Source organism: Chiloscyllium punctatum, chromosome 4 (assembly GCF_047496795.1).
Source record: "Chiloscyllium punctatum isolate Juve2018m chromosome 4, sChiPun1.3, whole genome shotgun sequence".
Classification (NCBI taxonomy): Eukaryota; Metazoa; Chordata; class Chondrichthyes; order Orectolobiformes; family Hemiscylliidae; genus Chiloscyllium; species Chiloscyllium punctatum.
Genome location: NC_092742.1, coordinates 74568357 through 74590956, shown reverse-complemented (window position 1 = coordinate 74590956; position 22600 = coordinate 74568357). Strand labels below are relative to the sequence as shown.

The window sequence follows — 22600 nt, the reverse complement described above, 5'->3', positions numbered from 1 at the left end:
CTTTTTTAAGCTTCAAAGACTGCAGCTGACAGCAATATATACTTTTCTAATAACACTTAGTGGCAGAGGATAGTTTACCATTCATGAAAAGCCATGCTGTCCATAGCTCCATTAATTTTGGTATTACAGTAAGTTAATCTTAAATGACTGTCATAAGGATATATGATAACTGACTAGAAATTGGAAAAAAATGCAAAAGTACTTGAATGCATTCACCAGGATTGTCAGTAAAATGAACACTGGCACTCATACCTTTATTTTGTCTTGTTTATGATTCACATTACAAATCGCCTTGCTCTCTATCATGTCTCAGCTGACAAGTGTATTTTTGATTTACTGTTGAACAAACAAGAAGCTAAAATTTTGAAATATTTAATTGAAAACCATGGATAAGTTGCCTTTGGATATATATACCGATATATTGTATCAATGATTGTCCATTGATATTCCTCAGGGGGAAAAAAAGTGTCTTTTTTTGAAACCGACAATATATTTACTCTCCCAAATATTTACCATCTTGTTACACTACCATTTTCTTTCAACTGGAAAGAAAAATGTGATAGAGCTACAGAATTTCCATGGCCCCCATAGTATTCTGCAGGCAGCTAGCAGGAAATATAAATTTATTGCAATAAAATTTAGAAATGCCATTCCCTTTCTACACTCCTCTCTCAAATAGAAAATTGAATCCTGCTCTTTATGCATCTCCAACGGTCATGTGAAAAGTAGGGTGAGAAAAGACAAGACCAATCAATACATAACCTGTCCACGTGTTCAATCTTGTGCACTACTCAGCCCAATCGTTAGCTGTTGGGGAAGGGGGAAGAAAGTCCAGAGAAACTGCATCTGGTCATCAGGCAGAAAACGGACCAAAGACTTCCTGAGGTGAGCAACTGTGAGTGACAGGCTGGCTGTGATTTGAACTCTTGACTTTCTGCTTGGGAGTAAAATGTCCAACTGCTTGAACAACTGGGCAGTGATGTATTCACATAACCCACCTACTGATACAGGGTGGGGGAAGGATTAGTATAGAAGCAGGATAAACAAATGGAAACAAACAACGATTTATCAAAGAGTGGTCTCCTTCACATTCATATCTTCCAGTGTACAGTGCTACTTCCAAAATAATTTGCCTGAGACAGTCTTTCTGCAATAAACACTGAAACAGTTTAGCATTTTAGTCAAAATTAAAGTCTGTACTCATTGGGAGACAGTTCCTGAAATAAAAAAAAGTTACAGGTTTTTATTTGTTTTTGTAAGATCATAATTTTATCCACTATGTCACCGGTGCATATTCCTCACCCAACAATTGAATTTCATTTTCCTAACTCATTTAGTTAATCTCATCTCTCAAGAATGCGGTGTTGCCTTTGAGTACTTTGCGTGTACAGGCATGGAGGGGGATAGAAAATATAAGCAGGAATGTTGAAAAACCAGCTCAGGCCTTACCTTTTCACTCAAGGTCACCTGCCAATCTGCAAGTGACCTTTAGTTTCACAAATATAATCCAGTTTGATCCATGCTGATGAACGTTTCGTGCCCGCTGCAATTTAATCTGGTCACTACAGGGCTAGCTGGTATTCAGGATGTACGGCTATGTTTCCTTGCTCCATTTTCTAGCTGAGCTCACTGTCATCACTTCATAGTCACTCATCACTTTTCAGTTTGCTTGCTCTTCCCTCTTTGATCCAGCCTTTCTTGTCATCTGAATGCAGCATAATTAATAATACTGCAAATACTATTTTATACCTCCTCCCAAATACACAATTAAATATGATTTTAAGCGAATTATTTGCAATTACTTCCTCATTCAAATCCCCTCATGGGAAGGTGCTTAAGTGCTAAGCAATTTCTGTTTTAGATTTATATTTGTCTGGATTAGTCCTACCATTGTATTAAAACTTCATTATGTAATTAGAATCAATGCTTATGCTAACTGAGGTTTAACAAATCATCAAAACAGACAAATATGCAACATAAGTGTAATGGAAAGTTGACCCCTTTTCTTAAATCCCCTTCTCAGTTAAACTCTGGTTTCCATAAGGCCTCCATTTTGGTAAATGTCATTAGCACACATCGGACTATTAGTGTGTTGACCCTGTCTCTATTTCCAGGGTCAACCTAATTTACATTCTGTGGCCAAATGTATGGCATCAACAATGTTTCTCATTGGGCGCTTGCATTTTAGCAGGAATTTCACTATAACCTTATGTTAAACATATATGGCACCTAATACATTCACAACTAATACACGTTTTTGTAAGGAATAAAACGACTTGGGAATAATGGTCCGACGGTGGCTAAGTTGAAAACGTAGTGATAGCATTAAAGGCAAGGCTTATAATGGCACCAAAACTTAATGATAAAGGGGATTTTAAAATTCAGCAATGAGTTATTGAAAAGTTGATGAACAAGGAGAAAGCAAAATACAAAAAGTAAGCTAGCAAAAGACAAAAAAAAGATTAAAAGACAACAAATCCCCTGCTTCTGATTACCTAAAACCTAGTATTTCATAAGAGATAGCAAATAGATTGGTTTTGATCTTCCAGTGTTCTTAAGATTCTAGACAGTTCCTATGGACTGGAAGGTAACAATCCTTATTATACGCCATCTGCTGTTGAAGAAAAGAGCGAGAAAGAACAGAGGGATCACAGACTAATCAGCCCAACATCAGTAGATAGAAAATGCTAGAATGTGTAAGAGGATACTCTCCAACCTTGGCTGTTTCTGCATCTCTTATTTCAATCCCTTCACTGATGATGGCTGTCTAGACCCAAATTCCTGAATTTATCCCAAGAAGTCTCTCTACTTTTTTTTAGATAGATTACTTAGAGTGTGGAAGCAGGCCCTTCGGCCCAACAAGTCCATACTGACCTGCCGAAACGCAACCCACCCAGACTTATTCCCATACATTTATCCCTTCACCTAACACTACGGGCAATTTAGCATGTCCAATTCACCTAACCTGCACATTTTTGTACTGTGGGTGGAAACCAGAGCACCCAGAGGAAACCCATGCAGACACAGGGAGAATGTGCAAACTCCGCACAGACAGTTGCCTGAGGTGGGAATTGAACCCGGGTCTCTGGCGCTGTGAGGCAGCAATGCAAACCACTGTGGCACCGTACTTCTTACCTCCTTTAACTTTTCTTTCTTAAAACTTATCTTTTTGAACAGTTGTTCATCTGTCCTAGCATCTTCTGACATGTAAGAAAGTAAAATGTTGTTTGATCATGTTGCATTGTGGGAATTACCACTTTTGGATGAGACATTAAACCGTTAGGTCTCTCGGGTGGATTTAAAAGATCTGAAGGCAGTAATGTGCAAAAACACAGGCAAGTTAGTTTTGATGTCCTGACCCATACTTATCCCTCAACCAGCATCAGAAAAACAGATTAACTGTTCATTATCTCAATTATTATTGGTGGGAGCTTGCTGTGCATAATTTAGCTACTATGTAATCCTATAGAAGAGCACTGACTACACTTCAAAAAATAATTAGTTGGCTGCAAAGCACTTTGGAACGTCCATTAGTCATGGAAGGTAAGACATAAATGCAAGTTCTTCATTCTTGGACATTTGATGACGTATTCTATCACTTCAATAATAACAGTAATTGGATAGAAAGTGGGCAGGCATAATAAAGATAAGGTTATGCCATACAGATGTACAGCACCTCATTGGATGACGAGGAGAAAAGACACACAACTGTGCTTTTGAACACACTAATCATGCTCCATCACTTATTCAACTTACCATTCATGATAAGTCGATCAGAGTTAGGGAAACAATGCCTATTTGCACTGAAATTGTACTGTGTCCAAAGAGTTATATTGTTGATTACTGTAAAAAAAAATGGCAACAGAATTTGTACCTTTGGCAGCACACGAAGAAGTCAAGACTAAGATATATTCATGATGATACAGTCAAATAGGAAAGCATTTTTATGCAGTGGGCACATAGATGATTAACATGAGAATACCTCAAGGAAACCATGATAAACAGCTCCAACAATTGAAAAATTTTCTTCAGCATCTGCATCTTTAACATATTCCTACACCACCAGGTCATCTCCTTGCTGTGCATTACCTACGTCCTCTGGCTGCAAGAGTTTGACATCTTGTTGAATGCCAAATCTGTGTTATAGATTTTGATGAGGCAAGATTGTATTAAAGGAAAGTATCTGAATGCCTAGGTGTTACAGACTTATTGCAATGACTTTTGTTGACATATGAGGTAAAAACAATGACTGCAGATGCTGGAAACCAGATTCTGGATTAGTGGTGCTGGAAGAGCACAGCAGTTCAGGCAGCATCCAAGGAGCTTCGAAATTGATTTTTCGGGCAAAAGCCCTTCATCAGGAATAAAGGCAGTGAGCCTGAGGCGTGGAGAGATAAGCTAGAGGATGGTGGGGGTGGGGAGAAAGTAGCATAGAGTACAATGGGTGAGTGGGGAGGGGATGAAGGTGAAAGGTCAGAGAGGAGAGGGTGGAGTGGATAGGTGGAAAGGAGATAGGCAGGTAGGACAAGTCCGGACAAGTCATGGGGACAGTGCTGAGCTGGAAGTTTAGAACTAGGGTGAGGTGGGGGAAGAGGAAATGAGGAAACTGTTGAAGTCCACATTGATGCCCTGGGGTTGAAGTGTTCCAAGGCGGAAGATGAGGCGTTCGTCTTCCAGGCATCTGGTGGTGAGGGAGCGGCAGTGAAGGAGGCCCAGGACCTCCATGTCCTCGGCAGAGTGGGAGGGGGAAGTTGAAATGTTGGGCCACGGGGCGGTGTGGTTAATTGGTGCGGGTGTCTCAGAGATGTTCCCTAAAGCGCTCTGCGCGGAGGCGCCCGGTCTCCCCAATGTAGAGGAGACCGCCTCGGGAGCAACGGATACAATAAATGATATTAGTGGATGTGCAAGTAAAACTTTGATGGATGTGGAAGGCTCCTTTAGGGCCTTGGATAGAGGTGAGGGAGGAGGTGTGGGCGCAGGTTTTACAGTTCCTGCGGTAGCAGGGGAAAGTGCCAGGATGGGAGGGTGGGTTGTAGGGGGGGCGTGGACCTGACCAGGTAGTCACGGAGGGAATGGTCTTTGCGGAAAGCGGAAAGGGGTGGGATGGGAAATATATCCCTGGTGGTGGGGTCTGTTTGGAGGTGGCGGAAATGTCGGCGGATGATTTGGTTTATGCGAAGGTTGGTAGGGTGGAAGGTGAGCACCAGGGGCGTTCTGTCCTTGTTACGGTTGGAGGGGTGGGGTCTGAGGGCAGGATGTAGATGAGATGCGTTGGAGGGCATCTTTAACCACGTGGGAAGGGAAATTGCGATCTCTAAAGAAGGAGGCCATCTGGTGTGTTCTGTGGTGGAACTGGTCCTCCTGGAAGCAGATCCAGCGGAGGCGGAGGAATTGGGAATATGGGATGGCATTTTTGCAAGAGGTAGGGTGGGAAGAGGTGTAATCCAGGTAGCTGTGGGAGTCGGTGGGTTTGTAAAAAATGTCAGTGTCAAGTCGGTCTTCATTAATGGAGATGGAGAAGTCCAGGAAGGGGAGGGAGGTGTCAGAGATGGTCCAAGTAAATTTAAGGTCAGGGTGGAATGTGTTGGTGAAGTTGATGAATTGCTCAACCTCCTCGTGGGAGCAGTCATCAATGTAGCGGAGGAAGAGGTGGGGAGTGGTGCCGGTGTAATTACAGAAGATCAACTGCTCTACGTAGCCAACAAAGAGACAGGCATAGCTGGGGCCCATATGTGTGCCCATGGTCTGGAGGAAGTGGGAGGATTCAAAGGAGAAATTATTAAGGATGAGGACCAGTTCGGCCAAACGAATGAGAGTGTCGGTGGAAGGGTACTGTTGGGGACGTCTAGAGAGGAAAAAACACCTGGTCATGGCGGATGGAGGTGTAGAGGGATTGGATATCCATGGTGAAGATGAGGCGTTGGGGGCCGGGGAAACGGAAGCCTTGGAGGAGGTGGAGGGCATGGGTGGTGTCTCGAACGTATGTGGGGAGTTCCTGGACTAGGGGGGATAGGACAGTGTCGAGGTAGGTAGAGATGAGTTCAGTGGGGCAGGAGCATGCTGAGACAATGGGTCGGCCAGGGTGGTCAGGCTTATGGATCTTGGGAAGGAGGTAGAACCGGGCAGTGCGGGGTCCTGGACTATGAGTTTGGAAGCTGTGGGTGGGAGATCTCCTGAGGTGATGAGGTTCTGTATGGTCTGGGAGATGATGGTTTGGTGATGGGGGGTGGGGTCATGGTTGAGGGGGCAGTAGGAAGAGGTGTCCTCGAGTTGACATATGTTTAGTCTACTAAACAAACATGATTGCTATGGAGGTACATTATCCGGGACTACAGAGGGCACAATGAGCCTTTTATGAGACAACTTCACAGTCATCATTCTGGGTAAAATAATGGTGACGTGCATGATTAGTTTATAATAAAGGCTTCAGGATTGTTATGTGGGCAGCAAACACACCTTTATGATCCTGAGCAAATTGTAGCACATTAGTAGAGGAGTAATCCCTTGTAGTCACGAATGAGCATCTGAAGCACATAGGACCATTTGGATGCCGTCAATAACATCCTGGACCTTGGGTAACCTTGCTATTTGAAAACTTATTCATTCCATTGCCAGTAGTCAGCTGGGATTGTGAAATGTTATCTCTGGCAAACAACAATGCATCATTCACCTGCTCTATACATACAAGGATTGCAGATTAACTGATGTCCCTTGGAGCAAACAGGGACATAAAAATTTAGTTTGAGGTGGGACATGATAACCAAACCCAGAATTTGGTCACCACTCAGACTGTAACATAGATACATCTTGGTGAATCCAAGACTCAATGCCCTCTGAGAAGCCCAGCTAAGTTCTACCTGCATACACTGATGTAGTTCGGAGCATTACTGGAGTTGGAATTTAAACAGGTAGGTGTATTACTCCTTTAATGTACCTGCTATTTTTAAGTTCCTCCTCTATTTAGTTTGTAAATAGAGGGATTCTACTTGTCCTATTTTTAGGTATCATACCCACCAAACAGATTATTTGTCAGCTTTAACACTGAACCTGCAAATACTTTTTAACAACTGAACTGAAACAAATAAACTCGGAGTATCAAAAACCAATTGAATGGAAAAATATTAAACTGTCCTTGAAAATATTGAGCCTAACAACTTTGGACGATCAATTTAGATTCATTCTCACATAAAGGTCAGAAAACAGCATTCAGGTCTAAATGCCTTCACTTTTATCCATGAGCATAATGCTGTAAAATTTCCAACCAATTCTGGTAAGAGATTCCTGAGCTTCATACTAAACAAGCCAGAAATTCAGATCATTAGTTGGTACTGAGCTGAAGTGACCAATGCCCACATTTATAATTCATTAGACTGTGATTGCACTTAGGGACAGAGCTGCATTAGTGCAACAACATTTGAGACTTAATAAAATAAGAAAAGCAAAATAAGAAACTATAGAACAATATATTTTGACCTATTTAGCTTGCTCCTCACAAAATTATTTGAAACTGTCACCCCTTAAACTGATATCTTTAAGGATTTCCAAAGAATTAATCTGTGGGCTGTTTTCGATGGGTGTCTATCCCACACGATTTCAATAAATTTCATGCCTTTTCTGGAGCTGACCAATTTCACTTCCATGTTTCTCAGCTGCATTATCACAATTTCAGTTCAACAACCTACTTGAATCCATATTACCCATCCATCAGCATTCTAAAGACATGCATCGTGATCCGTCACTCACTTTTCTTCTGTGGGAATAAGTTTGATTCCATCAGTTTCCAGAATTTGGAATCTCTGGAAATTCCATTGCTGCTCTGCTGTACACACGTTCAACAGTATCAGTATTCCTATGATGATAGATTGTCAAAAATGGCAGAGTATCATACATATTGCCTTAAGTTTAATCCATGGGATCCTCAGCCAGTCACTTTAGGGCAACAATTAACTTCAATACCACATGAATGAGAGAGAGGAGAAACCTGTAAGTGTTTTTCATTTGATTGCCATCCAGCCACCTGTCTTAGTTGTGTGCCTAGGAATGGAAAACAGCATTAGACTTGACTGTGACAACCTTGCATTTGACTAATTTGGATGTTTCACGACATTAAAGGCATTATATAAATACAGGTTGTAATATAGTTATAGGAGCCATGCATTAGTACAGTAATTGCCATGGATAAACTACTCCAGGTTGCTTGGTGTCTTAAAACTGTAACCCTTGCAAAAAAATCAAAACCTTAGCGATGTACGATTAATGTTAAAGGATGATAAAAGCAAACACAGACTGACTAATGGAGCAACTCATTGCAACAAAGAAATAAAAGCAAGGTATTGCATTACAGATGTGCAGTAAAAGCAGGAAGTGTTGGAGAAACTCAGCAGATCTGGCAGCATCTGTGGGGAAAGAACCAGTCAACGTTTTGTATCAGTGTGACTGTTCTTCAGAACTAGTGGAGAAGAATCACTTTGGATTCAAAACATTAACTCTGTTTCACCACAGATCCGAACAGTCCAGCTGAATTTCTCCAGCAATTTTCAGTTTTTACTTCATGATTAACACAACTTGCCTTGATTTGTGATCTATTTAAATGTCCATGAGCAAAGGGGCAGAGTGGAGCTGTGGATTCGTATCATATTTTTGGGACATTTGAATCTACCCCAGAATAATAGAGTCAGAGAGCTGTACAGCATGGAAACAGATCCTTCAGTCCAATTTGTCCATGCTAAATAAATATCCTAAATTAATCTCCATTCCGTTTGCCAGAATTTGGCCCATATCCCTCTAAACCCTTCCTATTCATGTACCTATTCAGATCCCTTTTAAATGTTGTAATTGTACCAGCCTCCACCACTTCCTCTGGCAGCTTTTGCCACACACACACACCATCCTCTGTGTAAAAAAAAATGCTGCTTTTAGTTCCCTTTTAAATCTTTCCCCTCTCACCCTAAACTTATGTCCTTTAGTTTTGGACCCCACTGCCCTGGGGAAAAGACCTTGGCTTTTCATGATTTCATAAACTTGTATAAGGTCCCCCCCACCCGCCTCAGCTTCTGATTCTCCAGGGAAAACAGCCCCAGCCTATTCAACCTCTCCCTATAGCTCAAACCCTCCAACCCTGACCACATCTTTGTAAATCTTTTCTGAACCCTTTCAAGTTTCAGAACATCCTTCTGATAGCAGGGAGACCAGAAATGAACATAGTATTCAATAAGTGACCTAGCCATTGTCCTGTACAGCTGCAACATGTTCTTCTAATCCCTATACTCAATGCACTGACCAATAAAGGCAAAGTATATTCTTTCTTCCAATCTTAGTACAAAGGCCTGAATTTCCCAAGTACAAACTTGCAGGAAGGAATCATGGTTTTTGACAATAGATAGTGGAATATCATGGGCGAATGTTTCCTGCCCACTGGAATTGTTACACTGCGTGAACCGATAATGTGTATGATTCTTCACCACTAGCACATACGTAAAGTTTTGCCCTTTATGGCAAAAATGTTCACTTCCCCCGGTACCAGCATCAAGTAGACAACCATCAAGACACTTTCTTAACTTTATTGACAAGAATTCTATATTAACTTTTATACTTTGAGTATATATTATCCAATAATTATCAATAAACAGCAGTCAATTCCAGTTCCTATACCAATACATATTGATTAACACTCCATTACACAACACAGCCAACCTGGAATAGCAATAATTATCATGTTCCCAGAGTATCACAAAATACTGAACACATCATTTTTGTCTTTATAAATCTTTGGTAGTCTGTGACCATTTGCTGTTCTTGCCACAATCCAGCTAGTTTGCATTAATATGAACAAAAATAACGTTAGAAACACACAGCACGTCTAGCAGCATCTGTGGAGGGATGTTAGTTTGATCTCTTTGCATCAGAACTAGAACATTGTTGGAAATGTAATAGACTTTAATCAAGTGAAAGGAAGAAGGCAGAAAAGGAACAAAAGAAAGATCTGTGAGAGGATGGAAGAGAGGAGAGATTAAATAGGAATTGATAAAAAATAAGAACAAGTGAAGAAACAAAATATGTATCCAGAGATGTTGTGCATGGCAAAAAGTTTAACAGCTGTGTCCAAAAAGCAAGAATAAAAGAGTCAGACCCAAACCAATAACTAGGAAATCAAATTGGGAAAGAGATTACAGCCTGATGTTTTTGCACTCAGTATGGAGTTTGTAAAGCTCTGAGGTACTGAAATTAAAGATGAGGTGTGTATCAAGCTTGTGTGAGCTTCAGTGTAATTACTGTTTATCTTCAATAATTGCTCAACTTGAACCAAATATGAACAGCATGGAAGTGGCATTATTTTAAGAACTCAATGGGCTGAATGGCCTCCTTTTGTCCTGTATGTGTCTCTGACAATGTGTTTGTGCATCTTTATTAATAACTCAACTTTAAAGACTGTCTCTCCAAAACAAAATAATTTTTATTTAAAATAACTTGCTATGCTGAATAATAACTGTAAATCCATGTGGATGTCACTCAGTACTCAGTAAACTGATCATATGACACTAAGGCTGAAAATGTGTTGCTGGAAAAGTGCAGCAGGTCAGACAGCATCCAAGGAACAGGAGAATCGACATTTCGGGCATCAGCCCTCGAAGATATGACACTAAGGATCAACATCACCAATTTATAGTAACGTAGAGGCTTTACGAAAATAAAATGTCCCGATGCACTTCATAGGAGTGTAAGAATGCAATTAGGGAGGTATTTGGGTAGCTAAGCTAAATCATGATCTATATCCAAGTCTTAGGTGTATTTTGGTGGAGGAAAAGGAGTTAGGGAAGTGGAGAGGTTGAAGAAGAGTATTCCAGAGCTCAGGGTCTGTGCAGCTGACAGCATGGCCACTAATGGTGTGGCAACCAAATCTCTTGAAGGTTGTGGGGCTGGAAGATATTATAAAGATAAGAAAGGACAAAACCACAGAAGAATTTGCTTTTCAGACTGGAGAACTGTGACCAGCGGAGTGCCACAGGGTTTGATGCTGGGTCCACTATGTTTCGTCATTTATATAAATGATTTGGATATGAACATAGGGGGTAAAGTTAGTAAGTTTGCAGATGACACCAAAATTGGAAGTGTAGTGGACAGCAAAGAAGATTACCTCAAATTACAATGGGACCTTGATCAGATGGGCTAATGGGTTGAGGAGTAGCAGATGGAGTTTAATTTCGATAAATGTGAGGTGCTGCATTTTGGAAAAGCAAATCAGAGCAGGACTTATACACTTAATGGTAAGGTCTGAGGGAGTGTTGCTTAACAAAGAGAACTTGGAGTGCAAGTTCATAGCTCCTTGAAAGTAGAGTTGCAGGTAGGTAGGATAGTGAAAGCGGTGTTTGGTATGCTTTCCTTTATCGGTCAGTGCACTGAATGTAGGAGTTGGGAGGTCATGTTGCGGCTGTACAGGACATTGGTTAGGCTACTTTTGGAATATTGCGTGCAATTGTGGTTTCCTTCCTATTGGAAGGATGTTGTGAAACTTAAAAGGGTTCAGAAAAGATTTACAAGGATGTTGCCAGGGTTGGAGGATTTTGAGCTAAATGGAGAGACTGAATAGGCTGGGCCTGTTTTCCCTGGAGCATCAGAGGCTGAGGGGTGACCTTATAGAGGTATATAAAATCATGATGGGCATGGATTGGATAAATAGACAAAGAATTTTCCCAGGGGTGGGGGAGTACAGAACTAGAGGTTTCGGGTGAGAGGGGAAAGATATAAAAGAGACCAAAGTGGCAATCTTTTCACGTAGATGGTGATGCTTGTACAGAATGAGCTGCCAGAGGAAGTGCTGGAGGCTGGTACAATAGCAACATTTAAAAGGCATCTGGATGGGTATATGAATAGGAAGGGTTTGGAGGCATATGGGCCAAGTACTGGGAAACAGGACGAGATTAGGTTGGGATATCTGGTTGGCGTGGACAAGTGGACTGAAGGGTCTGCTTACATGCTATACATCTCTTTGACTATGACTCTATGATTTGAAAATAATAGGATAAGTTTCCAAATTTGAGGTGTTGCTTGTTAGATTCCCTTATCACAGCTAAGTAAGTCGATTTAAGTTTTGTGTGTGGATCATCACTGAAGATGTGAGAAAGCTAGATGTTGAGGAAAAGCAATTATGTTCCTTTTATCTGGTCTGCTGAACTTGATTCCAGCAACTAAGATCTGAATAAGCTTCTGTGATGTGCAATAGGTAGAGCAGGATAGGGTTTGCCAGTATTCATGTTGGATGTGATATATTACTCACTGTAGTGTCCTTATTTATGTGACCCGATTAAAAGGTCTTTGATCTTTGGACTGGCTTCTGCTCATGCAGAGTTTTATGTCTTAAACTCTGCTTTGTTGAAAGCCATGTCCATTCAACATTCATGATGAACGATGCTTATAGATTCATATAAACAACTGGGGTTCACTAAGTCGACTGTATACAAATTTCCTGTATCTTGATATACAATTACTTTGAAGCATGTTTAATGACTAATACATAGGGATCTAAAGACAGACTGGTGGTTACATATTTCAGCATTAGTCCTTAAAATTGGCCTGAAATGCTGACAAAACATGTATTTAGGAAACCATTTCCAAAATCTATTCCAACAGAGAACATGAATTTCTAGCAGTTTAACTCAAATGCCCTGTATGACAAATGTTGCGCTCATATTATTTATAACGCGAGTGTTTTTTAGGTTGACCTTAAACAGCAACAATTTTATTGTTATATTGTGCCTAAAACCTAAAACTATCCCCAGCATTTTGCAAATGGCCACAATGAAAAGAGGTAAGGGAAAAGGACCAAAAGTAAGGGTGACTAGAGGATGCAAGGGTGAAGACATTGTAGCAAAAGGGTAGTGTGAAACCACAAAGTGATTTATAGGCAAGGGCAAGATCTTGTATTAAATATGTGGGAAAAGGAGCCAAAGTAAGTCAAAAAGGGTGATAGGGAAGTCAGAGTTTAAATACGATTTTAAGAAAATTGGGAAGTGAATATATCCCAAAATGGATGGGCATTAAAATGAAGTGTCTCTCAACTTCGAAAGGCTATTAATAAAGAATGATTCTTTTACCCAGTAGGAGCTGTATCTATTAGGGATAGTAATTGCCCAAAAAGGATATAGTTGAGGGAAGTGAGTAGCTAATTGCAGGAAGAGAGTGACGTTGAGGGGGTGGTTCATCAGTTTTGGTTGGCAGCCTCTTATAGGAAAATAGAATCACATTCTTAAACATTGTATTCATAGAGACAAGGCAATGGTTGCTGCAATATAAAGCAATCATAAAACTGAGACAGGAGAACAGTTATACTGATTGCTGGTGTCAATGGAAAGAACTCGATTATAAACTTCCATAAAGCTGGTGCTGTTTACCTTTGAAGAGAGCCCTCGGTGAATTCGTTTTATTGAGGTACATTGATATCAAAATAGAGAAAACAAACCTAAATCAATACTTTCAAATAAGCTGGGGCAAGACAGTACAGACTTAGTGCTGTGAAGGTAAGCAACAGGAAGAGATGATGATTAACATTGCAATAGAGTTGCACATATGGGTGAAATATCCAACAACTCAAATGATTAAAACCATTTAAAAAGAGCAAATGAAAATCTGGCACTATGGTTTGAGGAGGTATGTGATAATTAAGATATAATTTGAATCTATTTACAGATCATAACAATTAATGTAATGTATGCACTTTGGGTTCCACACTATAGGGGAGATGTTGAGGGGACAGTGAGAGTATAACACAGACTTATGAGGTGTCGCCTGATATAAGGAAATGCCAATATGAAGACAGCCTTGAAAATTTGAACTTATTTTATTTAAACATTGAACATTATTTTGTTTATTTATAAGATTGAAGAAAAGAACAAACCACAAACAGCAAACAAGCCTTGCTTCAATTGTATGGAACACATGTGGGACTGTACCTTGAGTATTATGTACAGCTCTGGTCCACTTGCTGGAGAAAAGATATACATACTGTCGAGGATATACATACTATTGAGGGAGTGCAGCAGAAGATCACCAGACTGATTCCTGGAATGGCGAGACTGTTTTATGAGGAGAGATTGGGAAGATTAGGCCTGTATTCTCAAGGATGGTACAGGGAGGGGTACTTGCCTTTGCAGTATCCAGTGTCTTCAGTCATATTTTTTGATATCAGGTGAATTGAATTGAATTGGCATAATACTGGCATCGGTGATCCTGGGGACCTCCAGACCAGCCCAAGACTGATCATCCACTTTTTGCACTTCTGGCTGAAGGTTGTTTCAAATGCCCTACGTTTTGCACTAATGTTGAGGATGGGGATATTTATGGACCCTTCACCTCTTCCTGATAAATGTTCAATTGTCCTGCTGGATGTGTTGGAACTGCAAAGCACAGATATAATCTATTGGGTGTGGAATAACAGCATTGTCTATTGTAGGCTGCATCGGCTGCTTGATATGCAATTAGTCCTGTGTTATACCTTCACCAGGCTGACATGTGGTTTTTAGATTATTTTTTATGTACTACTCCTGGCACGTCCTCCTGCACTTTTCATTGAATCAGGGTTCATCCCTGCTGACTTAATGGTAATGTTGTGTCATGTGGTTATAGGTTGCAATTGAACATATCCTGCTACTGCTGATGACCTGCAGAGACTCATAGACATCCAGTTTTCAGTTGCTAGATTTATCAACATCTATCCTATTTAGCAGGGTGATCATGTTATTCAGTACAATGGACACTATCATCAGTGTAAATTTGACTTTTTCTCCAAAATAAGTGCTCACTGGTCACTCCTGCCAATACCAACAAAGACAGATACACCTGCAACCGTTAGATTGATGAGAATTCAGTCAAGTAGGTTTTTCCCTCTTGTTGGCTCCCTCACCACTGCTACGCACCCAGTCTAGCAGATGTATCCTTTGGATTTGGTCAGCTTGGTCAATAGTGGTGTTAGCAAGTCACTCTTGGTGATGGGCTTTGAAGTTATCCACCCAGAATATGCCCCCCTCAATGCACCTTTTAATTGGTGATTAATGTGGAATGAGAACAAATCCATCATCAGCGCAGTTGTTGAGAATCAGCAGGAGCTTCACTTGCCCTCTTAACCTAATGCCATGACATTTCATGGAGTATAGAGTCAATTTTGAGGACTTCCAGTGCTACCTCCTCCTTACTGTAAACTAGGTGTGCGGTCGCCTATAGAAAGTCAGTGAAACGGAGCATGGTCAAGGATGGTGATGGTGATATCAAAAATATTATCTGTGAGGTACCATTTAGCGAGTAAGGAAATATATCAGGATGTTGATTGACCAGACTGTGGGACAGCTTTCTCAATAATTGCACAAGCTCCAAGATGTTAGTAAGGATGGCTTTAAACAATCAATAAGACTAGCTTTAATATTATCATTTCTAGTGCCTCGGTAGATTCTGGACAGTTAGTTCAGTTTCATTCCTTTTAGTGAAACTGAATGGCCTCCATGGCTATTTCAGAAGGTACCAAACACATTGCTGTGGTTGTTGGAATTACATGTAGGCCAGATTAGGTAAGGATGGCAGAATTGCTTCTCTAAAGGGAATTCGTGAATCAAATGGGTTTACCCACAATTTTGTGGGTGTACTTAGGCTAGATTTAAATTCCAGATTTATAAATTGATATTAAACTCCACCATTGTGAGATTTGAACCTGTGCCACTTGAGAATTGGCTGGACCGCCAGATCACTAGCCTGATGACATTACAACTTTACCACCATTACCTGTTTAAGAATAGGCAATGGAGGTAAAGGGGAGTGGGGAGGTATGAGGAACAGAATGAACACAAGGAATTAAGACTTTTGTTTTAAGATAAACACTAAGATTGATCAACATGATATAACATGTTTCAGTGTTGTAATTTGAGAGAAACCCGAGGTGGCCTCAAACTTTATTTTCCACTGAAAGGCAATGAAAGGTAATGTCTCACTTTTATTCTATATGAACTGGACTCCCCGTTCTCTCCTTTATTCAACACTGACGCTTTCCCTTTAGGAGTTTTGCTGGATTCTTCAGCATTTCAATGATCTGTGCACATAGATTAGATTCCCTACAGTGTGGAAACAGGCCCTTCGGCCCAACAAGTCCACACCGACCCTCCATAGATCCATTTCCCTCTAACTAATGTACCTAACATTATGAGCAATTTAGCATGGCAAATTCACCTGACCTGCACATCTTTGGACTGTAGGAGGAAACTGGAGCACCCGGAAGAAACCCATGCAGGCACGGGGAGAATGTGCAAACTCCACACAGTCAGTCGCCAATTTGAACCCAGGACCTGGTGCTATGAGGCAGCAGTGCTCACCACTGAGTCCCTGTGCCACCCCGTGACAATCATTGGTCATGATGTAGGTTGTAAAATCTACCTGAAATAAATATGTGCATCACTACTGTTTATCATTAGTTACCTTCTGTTTTTGTCAATGGCTTACATTTTAAAAAAATCTTAAGGATCATAATTTTACACACAGAAGAAATCAGACATAATGTAGTTAAAATATTTTGCTTCTTTCAGGAGAATAATTAGCAGGATACTTTTAGAAGGATATGGTCATATGAAGTGCATAATATAGCTATTATCATTTCTTTTCAAAACAACATAAACAAAAATACCAACAAGAAGTATTTCACATGGAATAGAGCTTCTATAAATAGGCTATAAATTGATACCAAATAACAAAGTATGCTGAGCATTAAAACTGATTATGGGACCATAAATTATATAAAATAAGAGAGCATGAGAAGAGGTTTGGTATCTTGGATTTCTCTGCTCGGATAGTAATTGCCTGGAGACAACTGTGTTTAATAATTTTCTGCAGCAATCACAGTTGTTTCCATTTGGAAGGGACAAAGCAATTAGTTAAAAACAACACTCAGATGTATGAAAGAGTAAGATTTAGATTTTATACTCAACTTATGATGACTTAGGAAGTTTACTGCAGTTTAACTATTTTAGATTTGATCCAATATTCTGTTGCATTTTATAAATTTTTATCCAGACAGTCATGTGAAATAGTTTAATGACTTTATGTCACACCATGTCATTTCTGAATTTGCCATGATTCTTGATATCCAACACTTGGTTAAAAGTCATGAAATCTGCTGTGGAAATGGCAAGCCTGTCTACATTTCCGTGACGTTGCAGCAAATCTAAATATTCTGCAAGTGTGTTGCCCCTGGAAAATGAAACAACACATAATGATATGCGACATACTCCAGTTTTGGAGAAGTCACCAATAGTTAATTTGCTGTTTATATTTGATATGATCATGAAAGAACATCGTATGAACTCAAAAAAACAAAAAGGACATATCAAATATGAAGACTTTGAAGCAGTGAGGCTTGATCAGTAAATAGTTGGAGCTGCACAATGATTCAAAATTATGCATCAAAGAATTCGATATGATCCCATTCTCCAGCTGTGAGGGCAGTCAGCCAACTGTTCCAGGCCTCTGTCAATGTCATTCTGTAATATCATTTTAATTAGGGAGGTTTCCTATCTTTTCATGCCTATGTGGATCATTTTCCCTCCCTCCATTCAACCAAAAAAAAAATAGGAAGGAAGAAACTCAAAGCTCCACAGAATATTTGTGGTACCGCGGTAAACTAATTGGAGTTGGCACAGTGGATAATGACAAGTGTGTGACAGAAAGTTTTAAAGCTGCACAACCTACATCAGACATGAAGTAACACTTCCAAACTTCCCATTCTCATTGCTCGATCCACACGTTTTGAGAGTGCTATACTGTGAAACAGAAACACAGTCAACTGCAATAATATTAACTCTGCTCTACCACAGTAGCAAAGATACTTTGGAGATGCCGGTGTTGGACTGGGGTGTACAAAGTTAAAAATCACACAACACCAGGTTATAGTCCAACAGGTTTAATTGGAAGCACTAGCTTTCAGAGCACTGCTCCTTCATCAACAAATCTGATGAAGGAGCAACACTCCGAAAGCTAGTGCTTCCAGTAGCAGATATATTATTGGAGTGCTGCATTTTCTGGTATACTTTATTAGTTTTACATTTTCCCTAACTGTTCAGCTCAAACTTCCGGGAGTACAAGCTGATCAAAGCTCAGCAAAGGTAAGGGAGCAGCTGAAACAGCAGTGAACCACCTGTCTATGAGCCAACCCAATGAGATTTAAGGAAGAAAGAGGAACTCCAGAGAGTGAATGGGGATGAACCAGAATGAAATCAGTTACAGAAAAAGAATCAGTGCAAAGGAAATTTTGCTTCCAGACAGACAGAAATACAATTCTCTCCTTATTAATCCTTATTTTGAAAATAATTTTCGAACAATTACTACTTGTGGGAGCGAGATTGAGAGTTTGCATTGTTGTTCTGCCTGTTGGAAGAGGTTGGGTTCCACTGCAGGAATATAATTCATGATTTCCTCTCCTCAGAATTGCCATGGAAAGGAGCAGGGAGGGAAAATAATCAGATGGGAAGGCACCAAGGAAATACTTGTTCCTTGCCAGTCACCCAAGAATTAAATTCTGGATGGGAAGGTCCATTGTCAACATTGTTGAGCCAATGAATCAATACTCAGAAATTGTCTATTAATGAACACGCAAGGGCCATATCTCACCATCAGCCTAATTAACTGTCTTCCTGGTAGGTGAGATAGTTGACAGCCTTACTGACTGCTAAACCAAGGCAGCCTACCTGCTACCTTAGGGGAGATTTGCTCTAATCTGGGGATAATTGGAAACATGGATAGGGAAGGAGTTGGATTGAGGAGGGTGAATTATGAAAACCATTCTTTAGCCATTGTCTCCAATCTTCCTTCCCTGTGATCTGAAAGCCTTCTTCCCCAAAAATATTGCTGACTTCCCCACTGCTCTTGGTTTCCCTACTGCTCCTGGTCTTCCTGCTGCTGCTGGTCTTGAGTACCCATCTTAGTCTCCCACCATTGCTCCTGGTCTCCAGTGATTTTTAAAAAATTCTCTTGTGGGATGTGGGCATCACACAACAGGAGCAGTATATATTGCCCATTCCTAGTTGTCCCAGCGAAGGTGGTGCTGAGCTGCCTTTCTGTACTGCTGCAGTGCACATGCTGTAGGTTGACCCACAATGCCATTAGGGAGAGAATTCCGGGAATTCTGTATGGCAAAAGTGAAGGAACAGTGATATATTTCCAAGTCACAATGGTGGCTGACTTCAAAGGTTCCCATGTATCTGCTACCCCACAGCATTGCTCTGGTCTCCTGTGTTCTCCCTGATCTCCAGCATTGCCCTGGTCTTCACCACAGCCCTTCGTCTACAGTGTTGCCCCTGTTCTGCAGCGTGATATCTGGTCTGTAGCATTGCCTCTGATTATTGACCAATCATCTACAGCAGTTCTTGTGGAGTATCTCTTCATTGCTACAAATTGCTGAATGATTTATACTTTAATAACAGCCCACTTTTTACACACAATATTATTTGGCAACAAATGCTCTATAACCATATCCTTGAGAGAGCACTTTCCACTCTACTGGTATGGCCTTTTTCTTTTTATTGTGCAAGCAAATGCAATTAGTGACAAATTAATGTTCAGTTTGTGCTTTAGGCACATATTCATTCGGAACAGCACAGAGTTGACATAAACTCATTCCAACACAGGACTGTCTCAGTCAGTCAGCAAACTAAGGGTTTGATCCTTTCAGAGTGCTTTCTGAAAAATGTTTCTCACAATGATACCCCCAACCAAATAAAAAAACATCCATAAGGAACAATGTTAATGAGGGTATTTAATTAACGACACATCCATCGGGAATGGGGACTGAATCCTCCCTCAATTTAATTCAGAGTAAATAGGAAGACCGTTCTCCCACTGACACCTTATATTTCAATGCTTTGTGCACAGAGATGGGCTCACAGGAAAGGCACAAGCACAAAGCCAAGCAGCTTCTCATGGTTACCAGCAAGAGGGTGGACCTGTTGATTTATGACTCTGTGCTACATCAATATTATACCTACAGCATGTACTTGCAAGACAAACACACATCTTCAACTAAATGACCACTTCTCAATAGCTAAGGGGAGGAGTCCTTGATCAAGGCAAGGGGGAATGTTGTTTGTCAGACCTTAGACAGCACCTTGCAAACCAACAAACACATCTAGCTAGAAGGACAGGGGCAACAAATGCATGGGACCACAACCTCCTTCAAGTTTCTCTCTAAGCCACACACCATCCTAACTTGGATCTACATGGTCATTCATAAATATGAACAGCACTGATGGAGAAGCAATGATGAATTGGTGTATCATCTCAGTGGTACATGCTGTTGCATTGTGCATCAGTGGAGGGAGTAAGTGATGAAGATGGGGTATCAATCATGTGAACTGCGATGTCCTGGATGGTTTAGAGCTTCCTGAATGCTGTTGGAGCTGAATCCACCTAGGCAAAGGGGAGTATTGCATCGCACTCCTGACTTGTGCCTTGGACAAGTGGCCAGGCTTTGGGTAGGTAGGAAGTGAGTTACTCACTTCAGGATTCCTGGCCTTTAATCTGCTGTTCTAAGCATGGCACTTATGTGGCTGTTCCATTTCAGTTTCTGGTCAATGGTAACCATAGGATACTAATAGTGAGTGATTCAGCAATGGTAATGCCATTGAATGGCCAGGGGTGTTTTATTTTGTTGGAGATAGTGACTGGCTGGTACTTGTGTTGGAACAAATGTTACCTCCAGGTCACATGGACACTTACTGTTTCTGTACCTGAGGAGTCATGAATAGTGCTGAACAGTATGTAAACATCAACTAATATCCCCACATCTAATGATGGAAGGAAGTTCATTGGTGAAACTGAAGATGGTTGGATCCAGGACACTGCCCTGAGGAACTACTGCAGAAATGTCCTGGTGCTGTGATTATTAACCTCCAATGACCACAAGCATCTTCCTTTGTGCTACGTATGACTCCATACAATGGGGAACTTGCCCCAGATTCCCACTGACTCCTCGTTTTGCTAAGGCTCCTTGATGACACGATTGGTCAAACAATGCCTTAATGTCAAAGCACATCACTGTCAGCTCCACGTTAAACCCCAGGCTGTAATACCACCAGGAACAGAATGGCCTTCGCAGAACCTTAATTAAGAAGCAGTGAGCAAATTATTCCTTTGCACATCCACTCGATGTTGATTTCTTTACAAGAAACTGATTGATGAAAATTTATGGGACTACACCACACAGGGTATAATATTGAGCTCGTAAAGTTCAAGCTTTGACTCAGGTATGCAAAGCAATAGCATGGAGGTGAGAGCAAGGAGGAGTATAATATTATGGGAAACTTGGTCCATATCTCATGTGGTAGGTTTAATGGTTACTGCTTAAAATAACCACATCAACAGTCACAGGTTTATTGGCAAGGCAGAGTATACTATATGCAAATATATTGCTCCAGACAATCCACGTGTTTTTGAAATATGGAAATGTATTCATTTATTGGATATGCATACACTTATTGGAAAGATACACAATCTCCAAATAATTATATTAATATTTCCACAATGACATTATTTAAGGTCAAAAGAAAAGATTTGAACTAGAAAGGCTGTAATTGGATCTACTTGAAATCATTTAAATATTCAATGGATTGGAATTTTGAAGAGATTTGCTTTCAATTTCAAAAGCTTTGGTTTATATTGCACACTACTCCTGTAAATATTGCAAAGGGAAGTTTGACTTGCTCTCTACCTTTGCTTTCAATTCTTATTCCCAGATTTTCATTATTTTCCATTAATTGAAAGCTTCTAATCACTCAACACGTTTATCTATTAAGCGACTGAGTTGCATCCATCACACTCTATACCTACATTCTAGATTTGTGTCAGGGTAGGGGCAATCAGCCATGAGTTTCCAATTTCTCTGTTTCCAGCAGTCAGACCAGGCTTGGATCCAGCTATGACACAGCCCAGTCAACTGGAAAGGCCACAATTGATGCTGAAAAAAGAAAAATGTCCTCTGGGGTGAGTGACTTGGGGACACTCATTTCAAAATCTTTGGGAGAATGAAAGGAAGAAAACAGAGAGAAAACATTGCAAAACAGAGGTAAAAACATAAATTGCTGGGAAAGCTGAACAGGTCTGGCAGCATCTGTGGAGAGAAATCAGAGTTAATGTTTCGGGTCGAGTGACCCTACCTCAGAACTCACAGGTGCAGCCAAATGATGAGCTTTCCCAGCAATTTCTGCTTTACTTTCTGATTTAAGCATCTGCAGTTCTTTCAGAACTCTTTTTTTCCTCAAAATACCTCAAAAAAGGAGCAACCTGTTACAGCCATACGGTTTTCCCCATCCTCCATCTTGGATTACCTCCAGTCCTCACCTGAGGAGATTCTAATCTCCTGGTTTATATTTTTCTCTTTTCTATATTTTTGTGTAGGACACAGTGAAAGACAAAGGGTGTACACATCTTTATTCAATTTCCACCACCAGGAAGCAAGAAAACACCAAAGGGGGCAGTGACAAGCAGTGCCCTTCTCAGAGGCATCGCTGTGAGACTTTCAAAATTTATTTTGTGAAACAGACATAATTTACTACTACATTAAAGTTTCATGATGACCCTA

General features: G+C 40.6%; 2 long non-coding RNA genes across 3 annotated transcripts in view; one reads left to right on the top strand and one right to left on the bottom strand.

Moving 5' to 3' along the window:
• Nucleotides 1-1608, bottom strand: part of LOC140476434 (uncharacterized) — a 12801-nt gene extending 11193 nt beyond the window's left edge. Inside the window, exon 1 of one of the 2 annotated variants that reach the window (XR_011960482.1) lies at nt 1450-1608. This is a non-coding gene — a long non-coding RNA (uncharacterized lncRNA). Of the gene's footprint in view, nt 1-762; nt 915-1449 lie in introns of those variants that run through there. The other variant, XR_011960483.1, reaches the window with a different exon arrangement.
• Nucleotides 1-22600, top strand: part of LOC140476435 (uncharacterized) — a 24782-nt gene extending 2182 nt beyond the window's left edge. Inside the window, exons 2-3 of the long non-coding RNA XR_011960484.1 lie at nt 796-885; nt 22417-22600. This is a non-coding gene — a long non-coding RNA (uncharacterized lncRNA). The remainder of the gene's footprint in view (nt 1-795; nt 886-22416) is intronic.